The 11,603-nt window shown below is 42.5% G+C and overlaps 1 long non-coding RNA gene across 1 annotated transcript; it reads right to left on the bottom strand.

Annotated features, from left to right (window-relative positions):
• Positions 1-80: 80 nt before the first annotated feature.
• LOC139791291 (uncharacterized) lies at positions 81-8,579 on the bottom strand. The gene is made up of 4 exons (XR_011723869.1): positions 5,475-8,579; positions 4,888-5,051; positions 3,992-4,093; positions 81-3,876 (listed from the first exon to the last, which is right to left on the bottom strand). It is a non-coding gene; the product is annotated as an uncharacterized lncRNA (long non-coding RNA).
• Between the last annotated feature and the right edge of the window lie 3,024 nt (positions 8,580-11,603).

The raw sequence follows: 11,603 nt of genomic DNA, 5'->3' as shown, positions 1-11,603 counted from the left end.
AAGCAAACCTGATTAATGTGAGCTTTGTCATCATCAGGGTGAATAAAGTATATCTGTGTATCGTTACCATGCTGATGAGGAAACAGTGAAACATGGAATATTTCATTATTTTGTTCAACTTGTGAATTGCACTTTCTTGTTTAACATGGTATTCACAAGGGTAAATTCCAGTGTGTAGCAAATCTATAATAATCATATTTTTTTAATAGTAGGTGTGTCTGAAACATTCCCATTCTTTAAATGAGGTAGCAAACCTGACTGAAAAAGCAATAAATACACTGAAGTTTTGGTGGGCTTCATTCCCCAGGAATATACAGTGGGTTGAATGTACCAAATTTAAACCTGTAAAAAAGCTGCTTGGGACTTACCTGCTGACCTGTGAGTTTGGTGGGCTGTAGGGGTCTATGGCCAACCACCCATCAAACCCCAAAACTGCACTTCATCATAATGAGAAGCAAGAGGATGTGTTCAGGCATTAACAGCAGGATAGCAACACTGGTTTAAGGTCTCGTGTAGCTGTGTTAAGGAGTACAGAGCAGAAAGGGAGACTTCACCAGGAACCCAAAGCATATTGTATTGGTAGGCTGAGAAGTAGGTACAGTTACTTGTACCTGAGCCCTATTCCTTCCCCTTTTTTAAATATAAACTGCATGCATGACTCAGGGCTGCATATTACTAAAGAACCACAACTTCGCTTCCACCTATACCATGGTGTGACCAACATACACATCAGGAAATCAGCAGTTCAGGTTTTTTCCATCTGAGGTAAATGTGTCCCATGTGCAACACGACATGAGCTGAAAAGGACAGAGGAAGTCCCAGAACACTTGTTTTATGTTCTGTATAAACATGGAAATAACCTCGCAGGTATGGATTATTTCATTAAATTCTTTTCAGCAGCAAATGGAGAAGGTTGTTTCACTTGGATGAAAAAGACAGGAAAAGAGATTCTCCTCATGCTTCCAGTTATTTTCAGGATGATGCAAGTACAGCTCCTTTCTACTTAAAGCAACTACTCTGCAAGCTATTCTGAAGGGCAATAGGCCCTTTTGTAGGGAAACATGGGTTTTCTGGAGAAGCTACCAATTTGCTACAGTAGATATTTTGCTATTTTACCATTATCTCTTGGATCCTTGTTAATAAGCGTGGGGGGCCTAATATTTCAGAAATGTTTTGCTGGAAGAGAACCTGGGAAGTCACCTACTCCATCCCCCGGGACTGAAGTAGCAGAATCGGGACTTGTTTATTCCAAACCTTGCACACTGCTGTGAAAACATCATTTGCTCTGTTCACTTGGTGAATCTCAGGGGTGGCCAACTTCAGCAACATTCCTTCTGAGATTCAGAGAGGCTTTGTTACACAAGGTGCTCTCTTTCAGGTACTCATTTTGCTCTGCTTGTTTTTTGTTGCAGTGCCATAGATGCAGTTGAATTCCAGGTAAGCAAGCTGGTGTGTTGAGCCATTCAGTAGTCAGATGTGTATGTTTGCAATGTCATCAATAAATGGTGGTGCATAAATATGTTTTAATAGCCAAAGAAGTTGCATTTTCTTCTCTTCTTGTTTTGTTTCTGTGCTGCACTGACCTGGCTGCCCTACACTTATCCCCCTGTGCTGTTCTACTTTCTACAATTCATCACTTCCACGCACAAAGTATTTTTTCAGGCTGTGGGGTAGTATAAGCTGAGTTGACCTACAGCCCAGAAAGTGTGTTTCTGCAGTGGATATTTTATGGTTTCCCACTGAGTTGTCACACACCATACAGGAGGAAACCCGTGTTTTTTTCTGAGATTTTTTTTTTTTTTTTTTTTTGCTTAGGAAATGCTGCCTCTCTTACTTTCAGCAAGCTGTTCCCTTGGCAAGAAATATGACTATCAGGTGTTTAAAATTAAAGTTGTTAAAATCAAATTTGCAAAGGCAGGAGGGTTTGCCCCAATGTCCTGGCCATAGTCCAACTTTGGTAATTACGTCTCGCCTAACTAAATCCTTCTTGCCGTTTCACGGCCTCCTTCCTGTCCCACTGAAATCTGCTAGGGAGAGCTGCTGTGACACGACATGTTAAACATCTGCTGTGTTTTTACCCAGAAGTGGCCATGCTTCAATAGGAGATGAAGTGATTTATAATATGTGGCATGCGTACACAGAGATTTTTTTTTATTTTACAATCACTTCTGCACTAGAGGAGTTACTTAGGAGCAGCACTTCTGAAGGAAAAAAAAAAAAAAAAATCAGCTCAGGAACTAAATATGGATTTAAAGGTCTGATTCTCTAGGTCCCTCTTTCAGATGAGCTTTTCCAAACCTTTATAAGGAGACACTGAGAAGCGGCAGGTTCACGTGACCAGCTGTGTTTATAGGATAATAACCTCCACTCCCCCCCGTTAGTCCCCTCCATAAAGGGCAAGGAGCATTCCGAAGTGCTGAGCAGCTTCAGTGGTCAGGGGGCAAAACCAACAGATACACACCTGCTAAACAAATATTTTCCCCAGCTTGGTAGGAACGTGACGCTTCTTCCCGCCCGAGGAGGTCGGCGAGAGGCCAGAGGCAGTGATTTGTCCCACTGAAGGGCCAATGGGCCAAGGTAAACTGGTTACTGGAAAAGGAGTGCTCCGGGCAAGTGTTTTGCAGCACTGGATGGGGACCTCTAGTGGTCCCTGAAACTTCAGGAGAGATTCCACATGCTGATGAAAACTTGTTTTCCAAAATAAAAACCCGCGCGTGTTCTCACAGCGCAGGAGGGAAAATGGAGAAAGTAGATGGATGCACGAAGATCAGCCTGGTGTTCTGCTGCTGTAAACCATTGTGGCAGGGTAATATAATTGGTCTTCTGACTCATTTTCCTAAAAATGTAGGTGGTTCTTGGCATGAAGAAAGTGGATAAACCCTCTCATGATCCCATTGGAAAACAGAAATTTTGAGGATCGGGGTGATGCATAGCACTCGCTTCTGGTTTTAAAGAGTCAAGGCACTTTAGGATTTAAAATCACAGCATTATACTGGACAAGAAAACTTTATTATATGTTTTTAAATCCCTGTCTCAGATAATGTCCTTAAATCTGGAGCCACGACACTATATATGTGATGAATGAAATCTCTCAAACTCTGTGAGAGGAAAAGTCACATTACAATTGCTTCAGATCATCTGCATCCTGGGTTTGGTTACACAGGGTAATAGAGACCATCTGTCTCTCTTCTTTCCAGTACATGGGTGTACATCTGTGTGCAGAGCTGTCACTGACACAGTGCACAGACCCTCCAAAACGTGTCTTAAGAAAATGTGTGTACCCTGGAACAGCCAACCTTTCTGATGTTACAAGTTATATATCAAATTCTTCATGTGGCCAAGAACCACAAGATGCACTCTTTGATGTGTTGAGGAAAGTGGGGAACTCCAGGAATTAATGGGGAATTCCGACAACCCCCTTTGCTCCCACCAGTCTGCCAGGGCATTGGGCTGGGTCCCAGAGCAGCAGCAGCACAGGGATGAAATATCACCAGTAGTACCCTGTGAAACAGTATGTTGGTCTAAGGGAGGAAGGGTAGAGCTGGAGATGAAGGATGGTGATGCTCATGTCAGGCACTTGAGCCATGTAAAAAGAGCTTCGAGATGTCACCAGTCCTTGGAGGCTTAGAGTTTGTGTCTGTTTAAGAAAACAATTGTGTAATTCACTGCATTCCCCCATAGATTCAGAGTAAAAATCTGCAGTGAAATTTCCCTTTCCTTGTACCATAGGTTATTTTAAAACCTGTATCAGTTTCCAGCTGGCCTCTCTGCCTGCAGGATGGTGGGGACAGTGCTGCTTGGGCCACGGTGGCACGGGGAGAGCCATGTAACCTCCCCTTGCCTCCATGGCAGGAACCACCTTTGATGGTTTCTCTGCTAAAAAAATGGCAAGGAGGTTATTGAGAACTGTAAATCAAGCACAGGGGAGATAAATAAATTAGCTGTATGGCACAGCTACATTAAGGTAGAGGTACACCTTCCACAAACCCACCTTTCGCTGAGACTTTAAGGGCAGCCAAGCAGTACAGGCACATTTCTTCACTCAGATTAAAAGCATTGTTTGAATTCTTGTGGCTAGACAATTTGTCTTGTCCTGGAAAAAAAAAAAAAAATTGAAAAGAAGCCCTACTAGACAGTGAAGCAGCATAAAGAGGCTGGGACATGAGACTGAGACTGCAGGGAATTTTTAGCTTGCCTACTGCAAATCAAGATCAGCCTTTTTACCTTTCCACAATCTTTATGCCTTTGTTATTTGTGGCTACCACAAAATCTTATTCTAAGAGTCTCTCAGATGTAGGAATTAGATAATGTCTCCGGAAAACCATGCCACAGTCTAGCTAAACATAGCCATGAATAAAATATTTCATGTTATGACATCTTTCATCTATTAAGACTCCAGAAAAAAAAATTTAACACATTTATACATGTTATTATATATGCATGTTCTGAATTTATTATGTATATGTGCCCATAAATCCATGTGGAAATACATAGGGATACATATGTATTTGCATCTTATATACAAGGACTTTTTTGCCCTGATACAGAGCAATCCTGTTCCAGGGATGAACTGGAGCAGCAGATGGATAGCACATAACACTCATGTTGGCTTTTATACACCAAGTGACACTGAGCTCTTCCTGAGAGAGGGCCCTTGGAAAGGATGGATCACAAGCTCCCCTGAGACTGCCAAGGACCAGAAGGGTCCACCACAGAACACAGTCTGGGGAGCGCTTGAGGTAATGTGGGATTTTCTAGCACCTAGCAGCATTTTTTTTTGTATCCCATCCCAAACACGTCTTGCCATGCTAAGCAGAGGTGACTGCAGAGTATACCTGTGATGATTCAGAGCCATGCTGTGATTTCCCTATCTTACTGCACACTTACCTGTCAGGGAAAGGACTGGATAAAAACAAACGTGGGCTGAATTAAAAGCAGGATGAGGATGTTCACATCTAAATTGTCCTATCTGGAGCAGAATAGTGGTGTCCTCCAGCACCAAAAAGCCTGATGTCAGCTTCAAAAACTCTTCTTCCATTGTTGCTGTCACCCTAGGCAGTGGATTGGTAGAATTCAATAGACAGCAGGTGTTCATGGGCAAAAAAACCATCAGTCTCACCAGTGAAGTGAAGCACCAGCCATGAATCCCTGAACTCTGCATGTTCACCTGGCCATGCACTTCCCATGGTGTCAGAAAGAAGAATATAACTTGATTTTTCTGATGATGTTGTTCACTGTCTCTATGTCATTCTGTAACTATTTTGCTGTACTTTTGGTGCTAAGAAACCATAATATACATTGCTGAGGTATTAACTTCCTTTCATCTGCAGCGTGCTTTATGAAGGAGATCTGCACTAACCACTCAGTAACATGGATATAAACTTCAGCATCTTACAGGTCTGAATAAGCAAGATACATCCATGCAGCCACAGCACTCATTTAATAGCATCAGTTGTATAATACACAAATCTTACTCATGCCATTTTTCGGTTCCCACCAGGGTGTTCCAGCAGTGTGCACCAGTGCTCAGCGTGGCTTTAGGATCCAGCAGCAACTCTGAAATTCCAAATGCTGTGATTTGCTTCAGTCTGCTTCCATCTTAAAAAAAAAAAAAAAAAAAAAAAAAAAAAAAAAAGAAAAAAGGAAAAAAAAAAACCAACAAACTTTTCCTCTTAAGGAACGATAATGAGATCGTCTGATAGTTTCATGAAGGTGTCTGATCAGTGTCTGAAAGAAAGGAAGTGACAAAGCACCCAGGTCTTGTTCTCACAGAGCAAACCTCTGCAGTGAGTATGTTGGGAGGTTTTTTTCTCTAAAAAACCTCTCAAACTCAGGGTTTCATGCTAAGTGCAAATGAGCGGACTGCTCTACATTGCATAGTTGTACATGAATCCAGCCCAGTGAAAAAGAAAAAAAAAAAAAAAAAGAAGAAGGAAAAAAAAAAAAAAGAGAGAGGAAAAAAAAGACTATTGAAGGCTTTGAAAAAAAAGTAAAATCAGTGCGTGGAAAGGGGCTTAATACATTCACAACGTTATTTAGCTCTAACAAAGAGCAGCAACCCCGGATGACCTTCTGGCTCCTGTCTCCACCCAAGTTCCTGGCCTCTGTTCAACGTCCTGGCAAAAGTTGCAGACATCCGCAACACAATGCCAAGTAGCTGTTTTGTCTGTAGATATGTAACAGAGATTAGCCGAGTGGTGGTGGGGAGCTGCTATGCATAAACCAGCACCTCCAAACAGGGAGCTGGCATCCAAGCCCCCTCAAAGAGCCTTTTTCCCCGGCGGTGCTAAGCACCTCCTCAAGGCTTTGGTGGCAGGGTAAGAGAGAAAAGTTTCCATTTGAGAAGTTTCCACCACTTCAGCTCTGGGGGGTTTCAGTGTTGCCTTCCCCAGCCCCCTCCCGTGTCGGGGCAACTCTTCCATGTCGATGATTAACTCGATGGGACGGGGCTCCAGAGCCTGTGTGAAGGATGGATGGAGAGCAGGGCCCATTACATCATACCTTTCTGATGTGCTCAGCCATGGATCACTGATTTGCCTCCAATTGCAAGCTAGCAAAGCTGACACTTGAATGGAAAAGAGAATGTAACCCCGTGCACACGGCTTGTTAACACCTCCCGTGTGTGATCGCTTTTAAGCAGATGCCCGAACTGTGCCCGTAATGGAAACAGCTTTTGTTTTCCTGTAGTAAGCTTTAAAAAAAAAAAATCATTTCTACTTTAAATACGGGAGGGTTTTTTCCTCCCTTTTTCCACCAGAGACAGGAAACAGTTCCTCCTTGTGTTCAGAAATACAAATTATGATTGGCAGAACATTAGAGTACAGAAAAAGACTTTTGGAAGAGATTCTGGAGGAGCAATCAAGGCAGATTAAAGGTTAGGCCCTGCACCTAGCCAGCCAGTCTCCTTCAGACACACACCCCCAGCTCTCAGGAGTTTGTTTGTATTTTTATCACAGAACTGGCTAGACCAGCAGTTTCAGTGAAATGCTAAGTGGGGAGGGGAAAAGTACTGGGCTCTCCTTCTCCTTCTCCTTCTCCTTCTCCTTCTCCTTCTCCTTCTCCTTCTCCTTCTCCTTCTCCTCCTCCTCCTCCTCCTCCTCCTCCTCATCCTCCTCCTCCTCCTTCTCCTTCTCCTCCTCCTCCTCCTCTTCCTCCTCCTTCTCCTTCTCCTCCTCCTCTTCCTCCTCCTTCTCCTTCTCCTCCTCCTCCTCCTCCTCCTTCTCCTTCTTCTCCTTCTCTTTCTCCTTCTCCTTCTCCTTCTCCTTCTCCTCCTTCTCCTTCTTCTCCTCCTCTTCCTCCTCCTCCTCTTTCTCCTCTTCCTTCTCCTCCTCCTCCTCCTTACTTACATATGGGTTATTAACAAAACATCAACTATTACACATTTTCCTTCAGCATATGTTCATTATTACCATTCTATCCTTTTACCAAGACCCCTGTGACTGGGGAATGACTCCAAAGGAAGCTGCTGTAAAACAATATGTTAATTTTGTATAACATAGTACGTCAAATTATATTGTATTTTATAGAATATATAACAATTGTATAATCCGTTATTAAAATCTCATTGTACTAATACATTGGCTGAATTTAATAGCAGGCTGTCAAGAGAGCATGAGGTCTCAGTTAAGCACACAGATCCAGTAAACACTTTGGGTTTGTTAGGAGAGGCAGCCCAGGCTGCCTGCCATGAGGTTTTGCTTCCTGGTCTATCCAAGTTACTAAAACTTATCACTCAGGACCATCCCTGAGAAGCAGAAGAGCCAGAAGACAGTAGCACTTTGAAGAACTAATTTTTTGTCTCCCTCTCAAAAAGGGGATCCTCTACTGATGACTGGATCCAATCATGGCATGAGAAGGGGCATTCTCTGGAGTGCATTAAAAATATTTGGCAGAAACCTTGCTGTAATCATTTGTGCTTTGTTCCTATGACTAAATAAAAAATATAAGAAGAGGATAAAGAAATAAGAAAAATGCAGTCAGCATTGGCCTCTGATTTGTAAATGGAAGACTGATGGGTGCCAAACTCCCTTGGCTCTCTAGCCTTAAAGTGTAAGTAAACAGAACATCACAGTTTGAGGTTCCATCTAAGAATGAAGGAAACCAAGGAAAGCCAAGATGGTTTGCAAGGGGGTAATTCAGAGAGAGCAGGAAGTGGGCAGAGCTGGTCTCCTGGCCCTAAGGCTCCTTTCCTGCCACCTCTGGAACAGGTAGGGCTTCACCTGGCAGCACAGTTTCACGTGGGAGGATGCTGTGTGTATACATCTCCTGTGGGAATAATTAACCAAGGTCAACAGTGCTGGATCCTTAGGTGGGAAGCTATCAAGGAAAACACAAGCACTACAGAAAGTGGTGCTGGTAACTCGGTATGTGGGAAACCATCTCTGAGACAGAGATGAACCAAACCCTTTATGTACCATCTCACTTCCCATTAGCTGCCTGAGAGCAACTTCCAGCCTATCCCAAATAACTCAAAAAAACAGGTAAGGTGGTAAGAAGCATGTGTCCTTCTGCTTTTCACAGAAACAGGCTTTTGACACCCTGAACCACTGGGGGACTGTAATTCCATCTGCTGAACCCTGCCCTGCTGAACTGCTGTTTGGGGTAGTATCCAGCACATACATTGTGCTGCACAGGAGGAGGGCAAGCACATCAGTGTTTTTGCCTATGAGACACCAGCATTTTAGTTTTCAGAGAGGTGTGCCTCGTTTCTAAAACTCTTCAGAATAATTTAAAAAGGATGTTCGTGATTTCTATCCCACAATAATAAATCCCCTCTTCTTTCTCCAGTCCCTGTGCAGTTGAAAGCCGTTCTTCCTTTCCTCTTCTAAATGGGGATTGCCTGATTTTTTGCAGCTAATAATGAAAATAACAAATGCATACTGGAAACGTGAAGAGAGCTGTGTTTGAGAGCACTGATATGTCATGAAGATGAGAGGGTGAGAGGAGAGACCTTTGGCTCTGATGAGACCCAGATGTCCCATTCTGGATGTGTCCAGCAAAGTTACTATGTCAAGTCTTTGTTTAAACTGGGTCCCACTACACAAGTGTATTTATTAGCATAACAAAGTTGCAGTGGCCAGGGAAAGGAAAAAAATTACTTGCCTCATGGAAATGAATTGCACAGCATAATCTGGTGGTACAGAGGACTCTATCATGGTATTTAATGTCTCTCCCCACACTGAAAGAGTCTTGACACAGGCGCCAGTAGGTCTGTAGAGCCATTGGTAGACAGCCAGGGCATACCATTTAATGGATGGACATCATTAAATATGCCTTTATTTTTATTACTTTGTAATATTATTATGCAGCTGAAATAAATCACAAGTTGTTTTTAGTGGGATTTAGTCACAAGCCACAAAAGCAGTGAAATGGAGGGCTAGCTTCTCAGTCTCTGTAAGCAACCTTCTGCACTCTCTGCAAAGAGCAAAACTTTTGCATGAGGGTCAGCCCATGAACTTTTGGTCTTCCAATATTTCTTAAATCCATTAATAAATAAGTACAACTTCTAGGACTCTCAGAACCAAGCTGTAGGCTCCTGCAGCCCCAGACATGTCAAACATGGGCTGCAGAGCCCCCAGACCAAAACTGGATGGCTCACTACTGGTTCTGCATCGTTGCCTCACTGCCCCAAGGCTAGTATGAGCCAAAAATGAACAGGAGAGGTCTGATGGAGACCAAAAGTACTTCAGCTGTCGTGAATGGCTCCTGCACTGCTCCCAGGTGCCCTCCAAAATCAGAAAGGTGCAAAGATGCTGCATGCTCACTTATGAAGCATGCATGCTTATGAAGCACTGCAGCATCAGTGACCTGGAGAGGGAATTTGGCTCATCCCCCTGTAGGCAGATAAGCAAAACATTAAGTCTTCAGGCCTGTAGCAGAGAATTTAAAAAGGAGACATAAAACCTGTGCTTGGATTTTCACCAAACTGACTGAAAAAATCTTTCAGAGGACTGACTGTCCCAAGAACCCACTCCTCACCTCTGTACATCAGCAAGGATGCAGCAGATGGTTAAGTAGGACAGACACACAAAGTTTTTCTACACAGTCATGTCTTTTCTTATCTTTCATGGAAGTAAGAACTTGGGGATGCAAAACATTCTGCAGAAAAACTAAATATGTTAGCAGGATGTTATTACTCACCACATGGTAATTTTAGCTTAACACAATTTGTGTTTACTCTGTTCCCTATCCTCTCTGAAAGCACTGCTAGGTGAGCAAGCTCTCCCTTGGACATTTCTTTTTCTTTTCTTTTTTTTTTTTTTTTTTTAGTTGTCAGATTATTTCAGCGACAGGAAGAAGGCAAGCCATGATTTAGAGAGTACAGATGAAATACTGGCATTATTTGTATAAAACACACATTAGTTCCTTCTTGTAATTTTTAAGATACCTTTTTGTTTCTTTTTGTCAGGTAAATGTTAACAGGAGGTTTATCATTAATCATCTTTGGGTTTTTGTAAGAGTTTGTATTATTTACATGGAGATCATGTGTTGCAACACTCCTTTTTTTCACTATTTGGAAACAAAGTATTCAGAGCTTGAGTTTTGGCTAAGCTGAAGCCAAACTGAAACAGAGAAGCTCTGCCTCAAAAGGGAACCTCAAAAGGCTTCAGTTTAAGTCCAATTAAGATACCAGTGTCACCTACTTGGATAATCAAATGTGTGCATATGAAAGAGTTCCTGTGCTTCAGGATCAAGAAGAAACATTAGCAATATTATGATGTTGAATTTGACACCATTAAATTCATCCATTGCACAAATTAAAATGCCTATGTGCTCCTCTTTTCTGCAGTAAATATGTATCTCAGTCCAGCTTATTCTTACTCGGTCAAGGAGAAGAAGGGGGGCTCAAAAATAGATTTTAATCACAGGATGCACAAATAGCAGAAAAAATAGACGAATTACAGTTCTTCCAAAATTTCAGCCAGTACTTTGACATTCCTGTGAAAAGTACTTCTGTTTGTGACCAGAAAAAAATAATATGGAAGAACTCCAATGGTTTGTAATCAAAGGCTGGTTAATATCCTGATTTCTACAGCAGTTACATGTGTTTCTCCTACAGCAGCACATTGCTCATGTTCACCATGTAGGTATAAGCAGCAGCAGCCACAGAATAGACAGGACCCACTCAGATTTTCTTTCTAAATGAAAAGAGGTTATTGAAGAGATGACTGATTAACAGTCAGGCAGTAAATCCAGGCCCAGCTGCTGACTGGTTCTCTTAAAGATCTCCCAAATCATCTTATCTCAGTGTGTTCCAAAATACACCTCTAAGATGATAAGTCCTTCCTATAGCTGCAGCAGAAGGAAGCTGTGAAGAAGTGGTAGGAGATCTGGGGTACAGCCACAGCCACCCCATCAGCTCACAAACATCAGCACCATGAGAGAACCTCCAGAAGGTCAGGTCCATAGGCCAAAATATTCAGCATCACCCACCAGCACTGGTTCCACAATTAGGCCTTGGCATCATTCTAGGGAGGATGGAGGTTCATACTACATTTCTCATTATCCTTCAGCTTCTCTTTCTGAGCTTGAGGAGTACTCTTTACCATGTCTTCTTTGTACTCCTCTGCTCTGCACACATACAAAATACTTATTTGTATTTG

This window comes from Heliangelus exortis, chromosome 1 (genome assembly GCF_036169615.1).
Source record: "Heliangelus exortis chromosome 1, bHelExo1.hap1, whole genome shotgun sequence".
NCBI lineage: Eukaryota > Metazoa > Chordata > Aves > Apodiformes > Trochilidae > Heliangelus > Heliangelus exortis.
Note: the sequence above shows the minus strand (reverse complement) of the source record. Positions and strands in the feature narration are given on the sequence as shown.